We start from the raw sequence: 20,062 nt of genomic DNA, 5'->3' as shown, positions 1-20,062 counted from the left end.
CAGGCAGAGGTGCTGTGTGGGGACTGGGGACTGACTTAGTCTTGGGGCAGGCAGTCACACAGAGTGCAGGCAGAGATGCTGTGTGCGGGGACTGACTGTCTTCGGGTGGGCAGTAGCCCTCCGGGATCCATGCCTCATTCATTTTGATGAAGGTGGGGTACTGAACACTTGTGACTTAGACTTCCCTTCTCAGTGACAATGCCTCCAGCTGCGCTGAAGGTCCTTTCTGACAGGACGCTTGAGGCAGGGCAAGACAGAAGTTGGATGGCAAATTTTGACAGCTCTGGCCACAGGTCAAGCCTGCGCACCCAGTAGTCCAAGGGTTCATCGCTGCTCACAGGGTCTACATCCACACTTAAGGCCAGGTTGTCTGCTACCTGCCAGTTGAGGCATTGGTGGAGGGTGCATCCGGAAGAGCTAAGGCGAGGCATTGGACTGAAGAATATCCGCATGTCCGACATCACCATGAGATCGCTGGAACGTCCTGTCCTTGCCTGCGTGGACATGGGAGAAGGATTACTGGCAGTGGTACCTTTATTGCGTTGTGCTGTGACATCACCCTTAAACGCATTGTAAAGCATAGTTGCCAGCTTGTTCTGCAAGTGCTGCATCCTTTCTGCCTTCTGGTGATTTGGAAACATCTCCGCCACTTTGTGCCTATACCGAGGGTGGCCCCGCAGTACAGCTCATTCCCCTTGAGTTTTTTTATACAGGGGTCCCTCAACAGGCTGGACAGCATGAAAGACGCCATCTGCACAAAGTTGGATCCAGATGTACTATCCATCTCCTCTTGCTCTTAGTGACGTCAGGTAAGTCCTCCTCCTCCCCACAGCCACCAACAATACCACGGGAACATTGAGCAACACAAGCCCCCTGCGACGCCTGCTGCGGTGGTTCTTCTGCCGCCACCTCCTCCAAAGAAACACTTTCCTCATCATCCGAGTCTGACTCCTCTTCCCCACATGACTCTTCCTCCTCCTCTCTGTGCTGCCGCAGGTGTTGAGGAAACATCTGGTTCTGATGAGAATTGATCCCACAATGCTTCCTCCTATAAACTTTTCCTGTTCACGCTCCTCCACAGCTTGATCCACCACTCTACGCACGTCACGCTCCAGGGAGTAAGCGTACGGGATCAAGTCACTTACTCACCAGGTTGGTCACCTCCTCAAATGGCCGAATGAGCCTGCATGCATGCATTTCGCATGAGTGTCCAGTTGTTGGGCCAGAACATCCCCATCTCCCAAGAGTGTCCTACTATAGAGGTACTGGGTGACGGCTTTCTCCTGTTCTAGCAGGTGAGAGAACATAAGGAGGGTCAAATTTCAGTGAGTTCTATTGCTATCGCAAATCAGGCGTCTCACCGGCAACTTGCTTCTCCACTGAATATCCGCAAAGTGTTCCATGGCCATGTAAGACCACCTGAAATGCCCACACAACTACCTGGCCTGCTTCAGGATGTCCTCTAAGCCTGGGTACTTTGACACAAATCTTTCAATGACTAGATTTAGCACATGTGCCATGCAGGGTACATGTCAGCTTTTCCAAATTCAAAGTTTAAATGAGATTGCTGCCATTTTTACACACCACATTGCCGATCTTCAGCTGGTGCGGGGTCAGCCACTGAACCACCTGTTTGTTAAGAGCAGCCAGGAGAGCTGCTCCAGTGTGACTCTCCGCTTTGATGGCATGACACAGTCGTACCTGGCATGCAGCATAGGCCCTGGGTAGCTGGGGCTGTGTAGCTGGAGATCACAGCACCAGCAGTGTTGAACTGCCACTCCGCCAAGTAGGAGGAGGATGTCAACAGCGAAGAGGATGTAGCAGGAGGAGAGGAGGTGGCAGGAGGCCTGCCTGCAAGCTGTGGAGGTGTCACAAGTTGGTCCGCTGCACAGCCACGTACTCCCTGCTTGCCAGCGGTCACCAGGTTGACCCAATGGGCTGTGCAAGTAGTGTACCTGCCCTGACCATGCTTGGCAGACCAGGCATCCGTGGTCAGGTGGACCCTTGACCTAATGCTGTTGTGCCAGAGATGACACCACTTGCCTCTCAATTTCATGGTACAGTTTGGGTATCGCCTTTTTAGATAAATAATTGCGGCCTGGTATCTTCCACTGCGGAGTCCCCAAATGGCCACAAATTTACGGAATGCCTCAGAGTCCACCAGCTGATATGGTAACAGCTGACAAGCTAACAGTTCCGCCAAGCCAGCTGTCACACGCCAGGCAAGGGGGTGACTGGCAGAAATTGGCTTCTTCCGCTCAAAGATTTCCTTCAGACACCTGGCTGCTGTGGGCAGAGGAGCAGGAACCGCTCAAGGGCAGAGGCAGAGTGGAGGAGGGTGGCTGTGAAGGTGCAAGGGAGAAAGCGGCTGAAGATGCTGCACCTGAAGGAGGAAGAGTAGAAGGAGGGTGGCTTTTCTTTTGTGTGGTGCTTTTGCTCAGGTGCTCCTGACTAGAGAGGGCCCGAACGGTTCGCCGGCGAACTTCGGTGGTTCGCGTTCGCGGTGAACCACAATTTTTTTTCAAAAAAAGTTTGTGTTCGCATTTTTCCCATAGACTTTAATGCCCGCCGAATTTAGCGGTTAATAGCAAAGTCCCCTCACATAGTAAAAACACCAAATTTGCAGGTATGTAGAGGAGGGCAGTGCCTACACGAAGAAAAGAAAAAAAATCAAAGAGACCTTATAGTTTGAGAAAATCGATTTACATTTTTTTTTTTATTATTTTTATGTGCGGAGTGTGGGAAATCTGAAAAAAAAAATGAGGCATGCCCCCCCCCCCCCCCCTACCAAGCTCTCTGTAACCCCATGTCCCCCATGCAGGCTGGGATAGCAAGAATGCAGACCCCAGCCGTGTGGGGCTTCGCACCCTGAGCTCTTGTAGTCACTGAAAAAAATGCAGGTGTTAGACCCCTTGAAGCATATTTTCCATCACTTTTCTGGCCAGCATAAATATTTCTAGTTTTCAAAGTTTGCCTCCCCATTGAAATCTATTGCAGTTCACAAAAGTTTGTGCGAAACAAACTTTTGCGGAAGTTCGCGTTCGTGTACCGGGCCATCTCTAGTCCTGACAATCTTGGGAGTTGGTGGGACGTACCTTCTTCTGAGCACTGTACTTTGGTCCAAGGCCGCACAAAATCACATCAGCACGACCTAGCACAGAGCTGCCGGGTGGCCTTCCTCTGGGTCTGCCTCTACCTGTTTTGTCCATATCAGGGGAGAGAGATGAAGTGAAAAGTATGCACTGGCTTGACTAATACAATGTGCAGTCACACGGGTGCAGTTAACAGGTATGCACGGAGTGGTATATCACACTGCGTGCATTCAGGTAGGTAGGTGGGTGGGTGCACTGAACACAACAGGTAGGTATATGCAGTAATGGGTATTATAATGTGCACCCGGTACAGTAGTAATTATACCACCAAGGGACCAAAGGCCAGCTGCGACTGACTGACAGGGCTGTATATAATGCAAGTGGGCCACAAAAAAAAAAAAATAAAAAAAAAAAAAATCACAAGAACAAGATTAGCTCTCAAAAGAGCTGTTGAGGGGTGCTTTGTTTTAGCAATAAGGAGCAAGCTAACAAGCCTACAAGAGCCTAACTAAGCTTTCCATATAGGTCTCTGCACAGCAGCTCTCCCTTCTCTAATTACTGCAGGCACTGCCTTTTATAAGGGGGGGGGGGGCTCCAGGAGGGTGTGCAGCCTTAATGGCTACAATGTGCCTGCTGACTGATGCACTATGGGGGCAAATTGAACTTCCAGAAAAGTTTGCGGTTCTCCGCGATCGCGAACCACGGAAGTTCACCGGGAACCATTCGGGACATCTCTATTTCTAAATGTTTTCAAGTTCCAGTGGCTACAGTGCAAAGTATTATTAAAAAGATGTCCCGCACTGTAGAAAATCTCAGAGGACGTGGTCGAAAGCTAAAAGTGACACCTGTGCTGTCCAGGAGGACAGTGAGAGAGGTGAAAAACAATCAAGGATCACCATCAAAGCCATCCTGGTGACTCTGGGCACTTTGTTGGATTGTCTGCCTTGAGACATTGCCACCAGGACACTGCACACTGCTGGGTTCCACAGATGCAGACCAGGACACCACTTCTCCAGATAAAGTACACAAAAGCTCACTTAGCATTTGCAAATGCTCATCTGGACAAAGAATAAGACTTCTGGTCTTCTGTGTTATGGTCAGACGAAACAAAAATTCACATGTTTGGTCACAATGATGCCTCCTTCATTTGGCATAACAAAAGAAAATCCGTCAACTCTTAGAACACCATACCCAATGTCAAACATGGTGGTGGGAACCTAATGCTTTGGGGGTGTTTTTTCAGCCAATGGACCAGGAACCTAATCACGTAAATGGCACCATGAAAAACAACAACAAAAAACAATACATGAGAATTCTCAACGACAACATCAGGCAGTCTGCTTTGAAACTTGGCCTCGGGCACCAGTGGACATTTCAGCGTGGCAATGACCCAAAACACACAGCAAAAGTGGTGAAGAAATGGTTAGCAGACAACATTAACGTTTTGAAGTGGCCCAGCCACAGTCTTGACTTTCAAAAAGCCGGTCTGCAATTATAGGAAGCGTTTGATTGCTATAATAGCCAATGAGGCTTTCTCTATTGATTATTGAGAAGGGTATGAATAATTTTGGACTGGACACTTTTTGCTCAAATGTAAGTAAAAGCTGAGATTCTACCCCCCCCCTCCCCACCCCCCCCCCCCCCTCCCCACACACAATAATGCATCTTGTACATTGTCTTGTCTTATCCTTTGGGAAACACATTTCCTGTCAAAAAAATTACTTGCTGGTTGTATAAAAGTAACTTGAAGTCAAAATTTGTCAGGGATATGAATAATTATGGGCAGCACTGTAAATAGCATCATCCTGATTCAAATCTTCTTGCTTTTACTGATGTCTGACATGGTACGATACTCTACAGTCTATATCAGTGTCACCGGCCTTTAGAGAGCAAACCCAGGCCAGGGTTTGTCTGACTTACCTTAGAAATGATGAGGAGGAATGTGAAGGCCAGGTGGAAGAAATCAGGCGAGGAGGATTTATCCTGTATAATTTCCAGCAGTAACTCCAACATCCACCCTGCAAGTCAAAGCAGGACTGCTATCACTGCACTGAGCCAGGAGAGAGATGAGAGCTCTGAAGCCTCCTAGTGGTAAAACATGAGTAATGCACCTATCAGCACACTGCTATGCAGGGCTTCGGACAAGCAAAACTCCCAACTCAGATTTCTTTATCCACAGCATGTCCAACCTCCTCCAATTACACATACATTGAGGAAATAAATGGTAAATATACATGTCCTAACATGTAAGGCGTTTCATCCCTGCCAGTGTGAATACTCCAGATAATATACAATCCCCACAAATGAAAGGCTATAGATGGGTCAGTGGTTAATGAGATGCAAATAAAACTGAGATTATGCAGAATTATGCAAATATATGCCATTTAAATGAACTAACCAGAAAGTTGCATAATTCTACATCTATGAATTATTTGCATCTTATTGGCTATTCAGTAACCTTATAACAAAGAACAGAGTTTGTATGTTCTCCCCGTGTCTATATGGGTTTCCTCCGGGCACTCCATTTTCCTCCCACATCCCAAAAACATACAGACTATGATACATACACTACACAATATAGACATGGGGCTATGGTAGGCATTCAATTGTGAGCCCCACTGAGGGACAATTAAATAGGAATTGTAGTGAAAATTACAATAAAATTGCTTTTTGTGAGTTTCTCAAACCTGTCCTTGTGACTCCCCAAAAGTGCATGGTTTGCAGGCAACCTCACTTATGCAGAGGTGGGGTAATTAGGGTCTCAGCTACATGGAATCCACCTAGCTGAGACACTAACTACCCCACCTGTGCATAAGTGAGGTAGCCTGCAAACCATGCACCGCAGGGGAGTCACGGGGACAAGTTTGAGAAACATTAGTTTACAATAGTATTTACAGATTATTTAGTCAGTGTTTGCCCATTGTAAAATCTTTCCTCTCCCTGATTAACATTCTGAGATGTATCACTGGTGGCAGCGTGTTTAGTTCTCCCAGGTGATCTGTGCGGAATGTTCATTACTGAGAGTTCTATGCACAGAGTGAAATACTGCTTGCTTGACAGTTGGAGAAAGCAGTTCTTTCCCACAATGCAATGAGGTTCTCAGAGAGCAAACTGTCAGGACCACGGTCATGACATTACAGTGTGGGAGGAGTTTCACCACAATATCAGCCAGACAGACTCCCCTGATGATTTATTAGAGAAAAGGTAAAGCTTTCTCATGGGAAAGGGGGTATCAGCTACTGACTGAAATGGAGTTTATTCCTTGGTTAACATTCCTCTTTAAAGAGACACTGAAGCGAAAAAAAAAATGATGATATTATGATTTGTATGTGTAGCACAGCTAAGAAATAAAACATTAAGATCAGATACATCAGTGTAATTGTTTCCAGTACAGGAAGAGTTGAGAAACTCCAGTTGTTATCTCTATTCAAACAAGCCATTAAGCTCTCCGACTAAGTTAGTCATGGAGAGGGCTGTTATCTGACTTTTATTATCTCAACTGTTCCTGGACTATTTACTTTTCCTCTGCCAGAGGAGAGGTCATTACTTCACAGACTGCTCTGAAAGACTCATTTTGAATGCTGAACGTTGTGTAATCTGCACATATTATAGAATGATGCAATGTTAGAAAAAACACTATATACCTGAAAATAAAAGTATGAGAATATTTTCTTTGCTGCTAATCTTCTAGTAATTATTCATAGTACACAACCAATTCACTATATCATATATTTTTTTTCGCTTCAGTGTCTCTTTAAGTGACAAGACAATATACTGTGTACAGCTCTGTGTAAAGGTGTCGGAGCTATATAAATACTAAATAGTAATAATAAAAAAAACTTTATAACTGAATTGGTTTACTTTTGATTACATACAAATAATAGGCTTCAGAGTCAGAAATTGGTTCGAAATTTAAACACCATTATCCTGATCTGAACCCATGACTCTGATCTGAACCCATGACTGATGCCACAGCCCTGATTTGAAGCCATGACCTTGATCTGAACCCATGACTCTGTAGCCATGACCCTGATCTGAACCCATGACCGACGCCATGACCTTGATCTGAACCCATGACTCGGTAGCCATGACCATGATCTGAACCCATGACTCGGTAACCATGACCGTGATCTGAACCCATGACCTTGATCTGAACCCATGACTCAGTAGCCATGATCCTGATCTGAACCCATGACTCTGGAGCCACACCCCTGATCTGATCCCACGACTCAACGGCATGACTGATCTGAGCCACTGACTGGAGTCCTGACCCTGTTCTGACACCATGAACCTGATCTGAAGCAATGACTCTGTAGCCATGACCCTGATCTGAACCTATCACTTTGAAGCCATGATCCTGATATAGCGGCCCTGACAGGTTCACAAAGTGATCTGTTTACAAAGTGAAGTGTCAACTGGCTCCACACTGTTATTAACATTAGCAACATTGCTCTGCAGCCTGGAGATGCCTTGCTGCCGGCCCCTACTCTAATGTCTATGGTTATGGAAATAGCTTACCTAGATGTGGATCCAGAAGGTGAGGCTGCTCCTGATAATTGTCCATAATAACTACAATGAAAGAAGAGAGGATGGTGAGACTCAGACAAGGGATATACAGGCTTCTCGTCTCCTACCCCTGCCTAATCCCCAAGTGCAGAGTTCAATCTATTACCCCAGCAATCCCCCCTCCACCTCTACCCCCAAACAGATTCTGGATCAGCAGGACTCACTAGGTCCTGCAGTCACACACATATGGATCTAGTGATTTGCAGTCTGGTTCGCTCACCTTTAAACCTCTGTGCCCACACCTCTCTGCTCACCGGCTCCATACAGGACATCTGCAGGTTGACAATCAGGTCTCGTGTCTGTTTGCTCTCCGTAAAAGATCCCAAGATGTTACCGCTCGATACAATCTCCGGGCTGCCATCTTCCTCTCGCTCAGCACGGTCTGCCACCATCGTGATGATTCTGCACTAGAGACGCTCACGGCTCCCACCTAAACACACAGAACAGAGGCTTTCCCGAGCCGCCATTATGTTGCTAGTTACCGCTGAATGACCTCTGTATGAGCGCAGCACCATCGCAGGAATATAGTCTCCTCCACATCACACATTACAGAAGTCTAACCTGGCCAGGCAGATCTGGCTCCTGATTGGCTGCTACGGATGTCAGAATAATGCCAGTAGCTGCACCGTACAAAGGCGGTTATTCAGTTCCAAACACATCCAAACGCCAGCAGGAAGTATGCGGCCCTTTCACACCTCATGCGTTTCCATCTGATTATTGAGCCACATGCAACTGCAAGGACATCAGCACTGATCACAAATCCCAAGAACAGCTGTCCAAAAACCCCAGATACAGTCACTGGAGGGGGGGGGGGGGGAATCAAAAGCAAACATTTTAGCCAGTTGAGGACTACAGGCTTACACCCCCCCTCGCAACCAGGCAATTTTTCACACTTCTGCACTCTACAGCTAAGAGCTCACTGTAGGGCCATACAACTCAGCAAACAATGGAATCTTACCTCCATTTCTTCACACAAATAGGCCTTTCTTTTAGTGGTCTGTGATAGCTGCTGCGATTGTTTTTTTTTTTATTATTTCTATAGTTATTGCTCCCTAAGCACACCCCCCCAAAAAAAATTGGCCCTAGGCTGCAATCCATAGTTTTTTCCCACATCTCATAGGCATTAGCATAGGGGGAGCTGTCATTCTATTGAGCAGGGCTCACATCACAGTAAAAAACGTTAAATTGTGCCGCAAAATCAATTCACAATTTGTGCTTCCAATGTGAACTTGCCCTTACAGAGCTGGCTGCTGCTGTCATGTGGTTCAGCGAGTCAGGCTGTAATTACTGTTTACTAATATGACCATGCCATACTAACTATCACAACAAGGTGACGGACTCTGGCCCACTGGCGCATGGCTGGAGGAGATTTGTACAATTGAGAGATTGAGAGGTGAAAACCACAGGTGACGAGCATTGGAGGCTGATATCCCATGGCAAGAGGGAGGAGCAGCAGATTAACATTACTGCAGCTGCAATAGAGACTGGGAAGCAAAGGTTTCAATTGAACAGAAATCACAAAATAGCCTATTTATGCACTACCTGTCTACTCAACAGCACTCCAAGAGTTCAAAAAATGCACTACTGTTCTCCCCATCATTATAGAATGCTGAAAATGCGCAGGCCTGGGGTGCCGACGCTGCGGACCGCGAGTCGGGGCCGGCGAGGCACCTCCAGGCCGCAGGCCTGGGGTGCCGACGCTGCGGACCGCGAGTCGGGGCCGGCGAGGCACCTCCAGGCCGCAGGCCTGGGGTGCCGACGCTGCGGACCGCGAGTCGGGGCCGGCGAGGCACCTCCAGGCCGCAGGCCTGGGGTGCCGACGCTGCGGACCGCGAGTCGGGGCCGGCGAGGCACCTCCAGGCCGCAGGCCTGGGGTGCCGACGCTGCGGACCGCGAGTCGGGGCCGGCGAGGCACCTCCAGGCCGCAGGCCTGGGGTGCCGACGCTGCGGACCGCGAGTCGGGGCCGGCGAGGCACCTCCAGGCCGCAGGCCTGGGGTGCCGACGCTGCGGACCGCGAGTCGGGGCCGGCGAGGCACCTCCAGGCCGCAGGCCTGGGGTGCCGACGCTGCGGACCGCGAGTCGGGGCCGGCGAGTGTTCTGTTCTGTTCTGTTCTGTTCTGTTCTGTTCTGTTCTGTTCTGTTCTGTTCTGTTCTGTTCTGTTCTGTTCTGTTCTGTTCTGTTCTGTTCTGTTCTGTTCTGTTCTGTTCTGTTCTGTTCTGTTCTGTTCTGTTCTGTTCTGTTCTGTTCTGTTCTGTTCTGTTCTGTTCTGTTCTGTTCTGTTCTGTTCTGTTCTGTTCTGTTCTGTTCTGTTCTGTTCTGTTCTGTTCTGTTCTGTTCTGTTCTGTTCTGTTCTGTTCTGTTCTGTTCTGTTCTGTTCTGTTCTGTTCTGTTCTGTTCTGTTCTGTTCTGTTCTGTTCTGTTCTGTTCTGTTCTGTTCTGTTCTGTTCTGTTCTGTTCTGTTCTGTTCTGTTCTGTTCTGTTCTGTTCTGTTCTGTTCTGTTCTGTTCTGTTCTGTTCTGTTCTGTTCTGTTCTGTTCTGTTCTGTTCTGTTCTGTTCTGTTCTGTTCTGTTCTGTTCTGTTCTGTTCTGTTCTGTTCTGTTCTGTTCTGTTCTGTTCTGTTCTGTTCTGTTCTGTTCTGTTCTGTTCTGTTCTGTTCTGTTCTGTTCTGTTCTGTTCTGTTCTGTTCTGTTCTGTTCTGTTCTGTTCTGTTCTGTTCTGTTCTGTTCTGTTCTGTTCTGTTCCATAGTCCTTTGCAATAAAAAAAATAATTCTCTCTCCCCCCCCCCAAAAAAAAACCTAGATCCCACTGCATTTCATTGCTGTCATTAAAGGACCTTATGAGAACATTTCAGTAATAGTCTTGTTAATGTTGATGAGCACAAGGCGGAAGATCATTAGGCTGTCATTAGGCTTGACATGTTAAAAGGAGGGTGATGCTTGAAATCATTGACCTTCCATTGTTAATCATGGTGACCGGCCAAGGAACGCATGCAGCCACCATTGCATAGCATAAAAATGGCTTCACAGGCAAGGATATTGTGGTTACTAAAGATCAACAATTTATAGAATCATCAAAAACTTCAAGAAAAGCAGTTCAGTTCTTGCTAAGAAGGCTTCAGGGCATCCAAGAAAGTCCAGCAAGTGCCAGGATTGTCTCTGAAAGAGGATTCAGCTGCGGGATCGGAGTGCAACCAGTCCAGAGGTTGCTCAGGAATGGCAGCAGGCAGGTGGGAGCGCATCTGCATGAACAGTGAGTGAAGAATTTTGGAAGACAGCCTGGTGTCAAGAAGTACAGCAAAGAAACCACTTCTCTCCCAAAAAAGAACCATCAGGGACAGATTGATCTTCTGCAGAAAGTATGGTGACTGGACTGCTGATGACTGGTGCAAAGTCATATTCTCCAATGAAGCCCCTTTCCAATTGTTTAGAGCATCTGGAAAAAGACTTGTCAGGAGAAGAAAAAAGGTGAGCGCTACCATCAGCCCTGTGTCATGCCAACAGTAAAGCATCCTGAGACCATTCATGTGAGGGGTTGCTTCTCATCCAAGGGAGTGAGTTCACTCACTATTTTGCAAAAAAAAAAAAACCACAGCCACAAAAAGAATGGTACCGAAACACCCTCCAACAGCAACTTCTTCCAACAAATCAACAGCAGTTGGGTGAACAACAATGCATTTTCCAGCACGATGGGGCACAGTGTCATAAGGCAAGTGATAACTAAGTGGCCCAGAGACCAAAACATTGAAATTTTGGGTCCATGGCCTGGAAACTCCCCAGATCATAATCCCATTGAGAACTTGTGGTCATTCCTCAAGAGGCGGGTGGACAAACAAAAGCCAACTAATTGAGAAACTCAAAGAAGTGATTATTAAAGAATGGGTTGCTATCAGTCAGGATTTGGCCCAGAAGTTGATTGACAGCATGCCCAGACAAACTGCAGAGGTCCAGAAAAAGAAGGGCCAACACTCCAAATACTGATTCTTTGCATACATCTCATGTAATGGTCAATAAAAGCCTTTTAAAACTCATGAAGTGCTTATAATTATATTTCAGTACATCACATGCACAACCAAAACAAAGATCTAAAAGCAGTTTAGCAGCAAACATTGTGAAAACCCATATATTTTACAGTCTCAAAACTTTTGACCAGGAATGTGTACACGGAATATAGAAAGTGTGTGTAAAAAAAAATAAATATATATACAAACATGTATTGTGTACACATAGTATATACTCTATATTCACACATAATAGGATCATACAAATGTATCTCTATATATCTATATATGTATGTATGTACACACACACACACACACACACACACACACACACACACACACACACACACACACACACACACACACACTTAAGAAGGGCAGCAAATGAGCCACTTCCCCCCCCCAAAAAAAAAAAAACCATCAGTGACAGATTGATCTTCTGCAGAAAGTATGGCAAATGGACTGCTGATGACTGGTGCAAAGTCATATTCTCCAATGAAGCCCCTTTCCAATTGTTTGGGGCATCTGGAAAAAGGCTCGTCAGGAGAAGAAAATGGTAAGCACTACCATCAGTCCTCTGACATGCCAACAGTAAAGCATCCTGAGACCATTCATTTGTGGGGTTGCTTCTCATCCAAGGGAGTGGGTTTACTCACAATTTTGCCAAAAAACACAGCCACGAAGAATGGTACAAAACCACCCTCCAACAGCAACTTCTTCCAACAATCCAACAACAGTTTGGTGATGAACAATGTATTTTCCAGCACGATGGAGCACAGTGTCAGAAGACAAGTGATAACTAAGTGGCTTAGAGACCAAAACATTGACAGTTTGGGTCCATGGCCTGGAAACTCCCCAGATCATAATCCCATTTAGAACGTGTGGTCATTTCCTTTAGAGGCGGGTGGACGAACAAAAACCAACTAATACCAAGAAACTCAAAGAAGTGATTATGAAAGAATGGGTTGCTATTAGTGATGGGCAAACAGTGTTCACCACTGTTCGGGTTCGCCCGGATTTTGGCCTGTTCCGGTTCGGTTCAGCACCCCCCGAACACCGTATGGTGTTCGGGAGGGTGCTCGGCCGAACACAGCAGTGTCCGGCCGAACATAGCCCCCTATAGGGTCCCAGCATAAAGGGAGAGCATGCCCCGAGCGTGCGGGGGGGGGGGGGGGTCGGAAATGCACCCCACCCCTCCCCGCTAAGCTCTCCCTTTTGCCGGTACCCTATAACGTTAAATTTAAGCCCCCCAAAACTACCTGAGGAGGAGGGCAGGAAGCGGGCAGCCGGAGATGCTAGGCGCTAGTACCATCTGGTACTTCCGCCCTCTCTTGAAGCACTTCCTGTTTACATTTGAAGTCGAGTCAAGAGAGCGCAGAAGTACCGCGATGACATGAACGAGGATACGCGTCATCTACATGATGACACGTACCCTCATACGCGTCATCATGTAGATGACGCGTATCCTCGTTCATGTCATCGCGGTACTTCTGCGCTCTCTTGACTCGACTTCAAATGTAAACAGGAAGTGCTTCAAGAGAGGGCGGAAGTACCAGATGGTACTAGCGCCTAGCATCTCCGGCTGCCCGCTTCCTGCCCTCCTCCTCAGGTAGTTTTGGGGGGCTTAAATTTAACGTTATAGGGTACCGGCAAAAGGAAGAGCTTAGCGGGGAGGGGTGGGGGGCATTTCCGACCCCCCCCCCCCTGCTCGGGGCATGCTCTCCCTTTATTCTGGGACCCTATAGGGGCCCCAAAGGGACATGTTCGGGTTGGGTTCGGGGTTAGGCCCGAACATCAGGGGCATATTCGGCCGAACCACCCCGAACATCTGGATGTTCGCCCATCACTAGTTGCTATCAGTTAGATTTGACCCAGAAGTTGATCGAGAGCATGCCTAGACAAATTGCAGAGGTCCTGAAATAGAAGGGCCAACACTGCAAATACTGACTCTCTGCATAAATCTCATGTAATTTTCAATAAAAGCCTTTGAAACGTATGAAGTGATTCTAATTAGCTCTTTGTTTCAGTTGTTTGTGATGTACTGAAAAATATAAGAGCAGTTTAGCAGCAAACTTTGTGAAAAGTCACATTTTTGACAGTCTCAAAACTTTTGGCTAGGACTGTATACATAGTATATACTCTATATTCATACATTTATATAATTACACAAACATGTATTGTATATACATACTCCATACAGATATAGTATATATAAACATGCATTGTGTATGCATAGAATATACACACACAATATATACAAACATTGTGTATTCATAATATATACACATACATGTACAAACATTTGTGTGTATACAAAGTATATAAACACCAGATACACTAACATGTATTGTGTATTCATAGTATATACACATGTACAAACATGTATTGTGTGTATACATAGTATATAAACACATAATATACACCAACATGTATCGAGTATACACACACTAAATACAAACCTGTATTGTGTATGCACACAAAATAAACAAACGTATTTTGTATACATAGTATATACACTAACATGTATTGTATATACACACAAAATATACAAACGTATTGTGTATACATAGTATATATACTCTAACATGTGTTGTGTTTACATAGTATATCCAAACACGTATTGTGTGTACGTAGTATATACACTAACATGTATTGATTATACATAGTATTTATTTTGTATACATACTCACAATATATACAAACGTATTGTATATACACCAACATGTAATGTGTAAATAAACTATATTAATACATTATATAAACATGTATTGTGCATACATAGTATATACAAATATGTATTGTGTATGCATAGTATACACACACTATATACAAACATTGTGTATTCATGATATATACACATACATGTACAAACATTTGTGTGTATACAAAGTATATAAACACCAGATACACTAACATGTATTGTGCATACATAGTATATACAAATATGTATTGTGTATGCATAGTATACACACACTATATACAAACATTGTGTATTCATGATATATACACACACATGTATATAAATTTGTGTGTATACAAAGTATATAAACACCAGATAGATACACTAACATGTATTGTGTATACACACACAGAATTTACAAACGTATTATGTACACAGTGTGCGCACACATACACACACACAGTGTATACATAGTATATCTATATTCATACATTAAACAAACATGTATTTGTGTTTATACATACTATACACATTGTGTACTCATGCATAATATAAACACACTCAAACAAATATTATGTTGGCATTTGTAACGTAATCATTCTATATTTTGGACATTCACATAAATACATACAAAATTACTTTCATCAAAAAAAAAAAAATAAATAAATAAATACAAAATTGGAATGAACAGATGAAAAAAAATCTATATCAAAAGTTGGTGTGTGAGGCTGTAGGCTTCCTCACATCCTGTCTCTTCATGTAATCCAAGACACACCATGTGGAGATCAGGGCTCTGTGGGGGCCATACCATCACTTCATTACACTGAATATACTTCTTACTCACTTTGGCTGTGTATTTGGAGTTATATTCCTGCTGTAGATTACATTTCAGGCCAATCATACGCCTTTCTTTCTGATGGAAAAGGAGAACAAAATTATGCAGAAAATCTTGCATGCAAGCACAAACCAAACCAAAATACACGTCAAATTGTGCACTGGAGAAAAAAAACAAAAAAAAACAAACAACCCCATTGGAGGAGGTGGTGCAACACAGACAAAAAAGATAAATAACTCAAAATAGGAACATTGTCACCCAAAGGATTAAAAAATGTTTTTGATCCCTCTGACTTAAAGGAATCATCAGGGGAAAAAAAAAAAAAAAAAAAAAAAACAGTGTTGCTCACCTGGGGCTCTTTGCAACCGACTGTCCCACGCCAACTGATCCGCTTCTCTCCACTGCCGTCCCAGACTCCCCGCACAGTGCAGAGGACAACCTCAATGTCATCCTTCCTGCACCTGCGTGAAACGTCGCTGTCAATCATGGCCACGTTGTCCGCGGTGCACAGGGCAGGCACAGTAGTTCTGCACCGTGCGGAGAGCCCAGGACAGCGGCGGAGAGTGGAGCGGTCGGTGTGGGAAAATCGGCTGCAAGGGGCTGGAGAAAGCCCCAGGTGAGTAACGCTGAATTTTTTATTTTTTTTGCCTGAAGATTCCTTTAAGTGAAGATGAGGAAGTCTTTGGCAAATTGTACCATTAGTGGCCACCTTTTTTAAACTTTTGTTCACAAACAATCTTCACATGAACATTTGGAAAGGCTACCTTGGGACCACTAAGACAAAAACCTCCTAACCAGTTTTATCAGATTGACAGAATCCTTAAAAAAAAAAAAAAAAAAAAAAGTCATTAATCTGATCAGATTGGTTGTGAGATTTTTGTCCATTAGTAGTGCCAAACAATCATTTCCAATCATTCATATGAGGAATAGTTTGTAAACAAATTGTATCATTAGGGGCCTTACCTAGTAGATATCACTTTTTGTGCAGTAATTAAAGAGAACCTGTACTGAGTAAAAAAATTGCCATCAGTTCCTCTCAGAAGCTCACCATTTTCTTCTGACAATCCCTTCCAGTTCTGACAATATTTTGTCAGATCTGAAATATATCAGTTGCTGTCAGTAACATATCAGTTGCTGTCAGTTATAGCTGAGAGGAAAACTGATGTACCAGGTAATGTTCGTGTTTCCCTATGGCTCAAGTGGGCGATGTTGCAATTTAACTGTGTGCTGACCAGAAAGATGTGATGGGTAATGGCCATTTTCAAAATGGAGGACGGATAATTCCCTTGATCACAGTGAACAAACAGGACGCGGGACAGGAGAAAGACACTGAGCAGTAGACTACATGGAAGGCAAGTATGACTTGTGTATATTTATTTTGACCTTTAATTTTCAGTTCAGGTGTTCTTTAAACTTCTTGGATCCACCCAGTGCACACCCCTGAAACCTCTTCTACCCAATTCATCCATCCCCCACCCTTCTGACAGACCAGTAAACATATTTAATATAATGCTAATGGTTCTGAGCTAATACAAAATTATCTTGCTTAGATCTGAGCCAGGTACACACACACACCTTTAAATTATAATTGGCTAATCGCTGACCAATTTTACCACCTCCATGTAGTATGGGGGTAGGAACATACTAGGCAGAATCACATATGCATTTTCCATAGCCGTCGACCCTTAGACCGATTTCACACTGCAAAAAGGCAAGGTGCCCCCGCCGCCAAAAATCAGGCCTTCAGGAGAATACCACATTACTACGCAGTATTCCTCATCTGGCCAAGCAGGAAGTGCACAGAAGCATATTATAAAAACACACTTCTGCGCTACTACATCGCGTTGGAAAGTTTTTAAAAATACTCACGACGACATAGACCAGTTATGGCTAACCTTGGCACTCCAGCTGTGACAAAACTACAAATCCCATCAGGCCTCTGCCTCCCCGAGTTATGCTTAGAGCTGTCAGCAGGGGCGTAGCAATAGGGGTTGCAGAGGTTGCGACCGCATCGGGGCCCTTGGGCCAGAGGGGCCCCTGAAGGGCCCTCCCTCAACTACAGTATTAGCTCTCTATTGGTCCTGTGCTCATAATAATGACTTCTATAGGTCCTGTGCTCATAATAATGACTTCTATAGATACTTTGATTAGTGGTAATCAATAACAAGCTGTTCCCCATCACCTTTTTGCACCTCTGACACTGTAGTTGCCATTGGCAGGTTTTGGTGCACTGTTTCAATTGTTATGTATAGAGTGCTTGGGGGGCCCCATTGTAAAACTTGCATCGGGGGCCCACAGTTCCTTAGCTACGCCACTGGCTGTCAGAGTATTGCAATGCCTCATGGGACTTGTAGTTCCACCACAGCCGGAGTGCCAAAATTAGCCATCACTGCCATAGACTAACAACTAACGGGCTGACTCAGGTCACTGCGCTGTAACGTAGTTCTGGACCAGCGTCAGAGCGAGGACTTCCAGGGGACCGCAACGCTGGTAATGCGATTTACCCCATAGGTTTGTACCGGACTGTGGTAGAAGTGCATTCACTTGATGCACCGCCCCAGAGTGAATGGGTCCTTCTACTACATGGAGGTGGGAAACTTGGTCAGTGATTGGCCAAACATAATTGAAAGTGTTTACCAGGCTTCACTGGTCAGCATAATAATGAATGCCATCTGTATCACATCTGGCATCCATTTTCCATGCACTGCAATAATCCTTCATACACCAAAGGAAATGAGATTTTCACCACTTCCCATTCCTGAGCTTTTACTTCATGGCCCATATGCAATTCACTTTCTCCTAGGTGAGATTTTTACACCTTGCTATGAAACGGAAAATTGTATACTCACCTAACGGTAATTTTCCTTTCCATGTGCATCCATGGCAGCATACATATGGAGTTAAGCCCCACCCCTACCAATTAACAGGACCTTAGCTATAAAAGAAACGAAAAGAGGGAAATCCCTATGCTGCCATGGATGCACATGGAAAGGAAAATTACCGTTAGGTGAGTATACAATTTTCCGTTTTCCATATGCCTCCATGGCAGCATACATATGGGATTTAACTAGCAGGAAAAAAAAAAGTAAGGGTGGGACAAGACTTGCTGGCCAAAAATAATTTCAATTAAGGCTTTAACAGATTTCAAAATAACTTTCTAAATTAAACTGAAGCGGAGGCTGCTGGATTGACTCTGAAATGGGCAATGAAAGTATGGACAGAGGACCAGTTGGCAGCCTGGTGAATCTTTGCCCGGATAGCGAAGGTGGCACAGGGGACAGCTGAGAAGAGTGCACTGTGATGCCACCCAGAGGGACAAGGTCAAAAACCCTGATAATAGGCTAGCCTTAATAAAAGGCTTTATTGATTTATTTGAGCCATGAAGAGATCTTTTGAGTTTGATGTTAGCTGGCTCTTTCTCAGACCTGATGGAATTATGAAGAGCTGTTCTGATTTCCTGAAGCTCCCTTGTTACATTCACATAGGCTCTAAGTGTTCTTGCAACATCTAGAACATGCAGATCAGAGGAATTTGTATCCATAAAAGATGGCACTGTACGATCCTGCTTAAAAGGGAAGCCCGGAAGTGAAGTGCTGTAGTGGTCTCAAAACTACTGAGTAGAATGTCAAGAATGAGCCCCTAGATCCTGGAGCTCGGAAACTCTTCTGTCCGAAGAGATAGCGACTAGAGGCATAGTTCTTAAGGTTGTTAAGTCTCATCTTCTGCAGTCTTCCACTGGGTCAAAAAGAGGTTTTGCTAACTGAGAACCTGCGCAGTTCCCACTCTGGAAAAAGGTTGCAATTAGGATGCTTGTTTTTGGTGGCAGCCTTCATAAATTGCACTATTAGAGGGCGAGAGACCCAGCAGTGATTCGTTAAAGCAGAGCTAGCAGAAACCTGCACTTTGAGAGTGCGAGCCAATTGTTTTTCTAGGCCAATCTGGAGGAAACTAAGAATATGTTGTGCTGGTGGAGCCATTGGATCAAAATTATTTACCAGAGCAATTGAGAAAAAATATTTTCCAGTTTGTGGTAGTTTTCCCTGCTTTTAGCAGTGTGTTTATCAATGATTCTGAGTTTACCAGGTCTCTAAGCTTCCTCCCACAATCCTTAAGCCATTAAATTAAGGGATTGAAGAGACAGATGATAAATTGAGTCCTGGGACAGGGGGTTTGGTCTGACTGGAAGAGGAATAGGAGGTTCCAACTTCAGGCTCCAAATTAGAGGGACTCATGGCTGGCATGGCCAAAATGGACCCACTTCCAGGAGTACCACTTGTTCTAGGAGGAGTCTCCTCAGAATTTTGAAGATAAGTGGAGTTGGAGGAAAAAAAAAAAAAACAGACCATTAAAAAATTTCTGGTGTTGCCAGAGCACCCTGAGCCTTTGAATGTGGGGGCGAATCTCCTCGAGCTGGCATTTAGTTGATGTAGGTTGCCATCAGGTCCACCTACCCAATGGTCACAGATCACTCTGGATATATTTTATTGAGTGGCCACAAGCTATTGCCTCAGTCCCCTTGATTGAGAAAATCTGCCGCAGAGTTCTGAGGCCCTATTAGATTAACTGCCATGATGCTGCAGAGATTGCTCTCTGCACTGGAGAGAATATTGCTGACCTCTAACATGAGGAACAGACTCCTTGTGTCCCTCTGCTACCTGATATCAAAGACTGACGTCTCATCCCAGTGATGGCTGAAGGTCTGAAGCACCTTATAAGCCACCCTGTGTTTGATTATATTTGCATGGATCGATCAGCTTTGTTGTGACTATTTTACCTAGGCTAATATGACCTGCAGGACATGTCAAACCATGCTTGCATATTTACAAGTTGTGGGTGAACGATTGGTTAATAGTTGTTGAGCTTGTGTTTAGCCACAGTCATCATGGGA

Source organism: Hyperolius riggenbachi, chromosome 7 (assembly GCF_040937935.1).
Source record: "Hyperolius riggenbachi isolate aHypRig1 chromosome 7, aHypRig1.pri, whole genome shotgun sequence".
NCBI classification, from domain to species: Eukaryota; Metazoa; Chordata; class Amphibia; order Anura; family Hyperoliidae; genus Hyperolius; species Hyperolius riggenbachi.
This window is presented reverse-complemented; position numbering follows the sequence as displayed.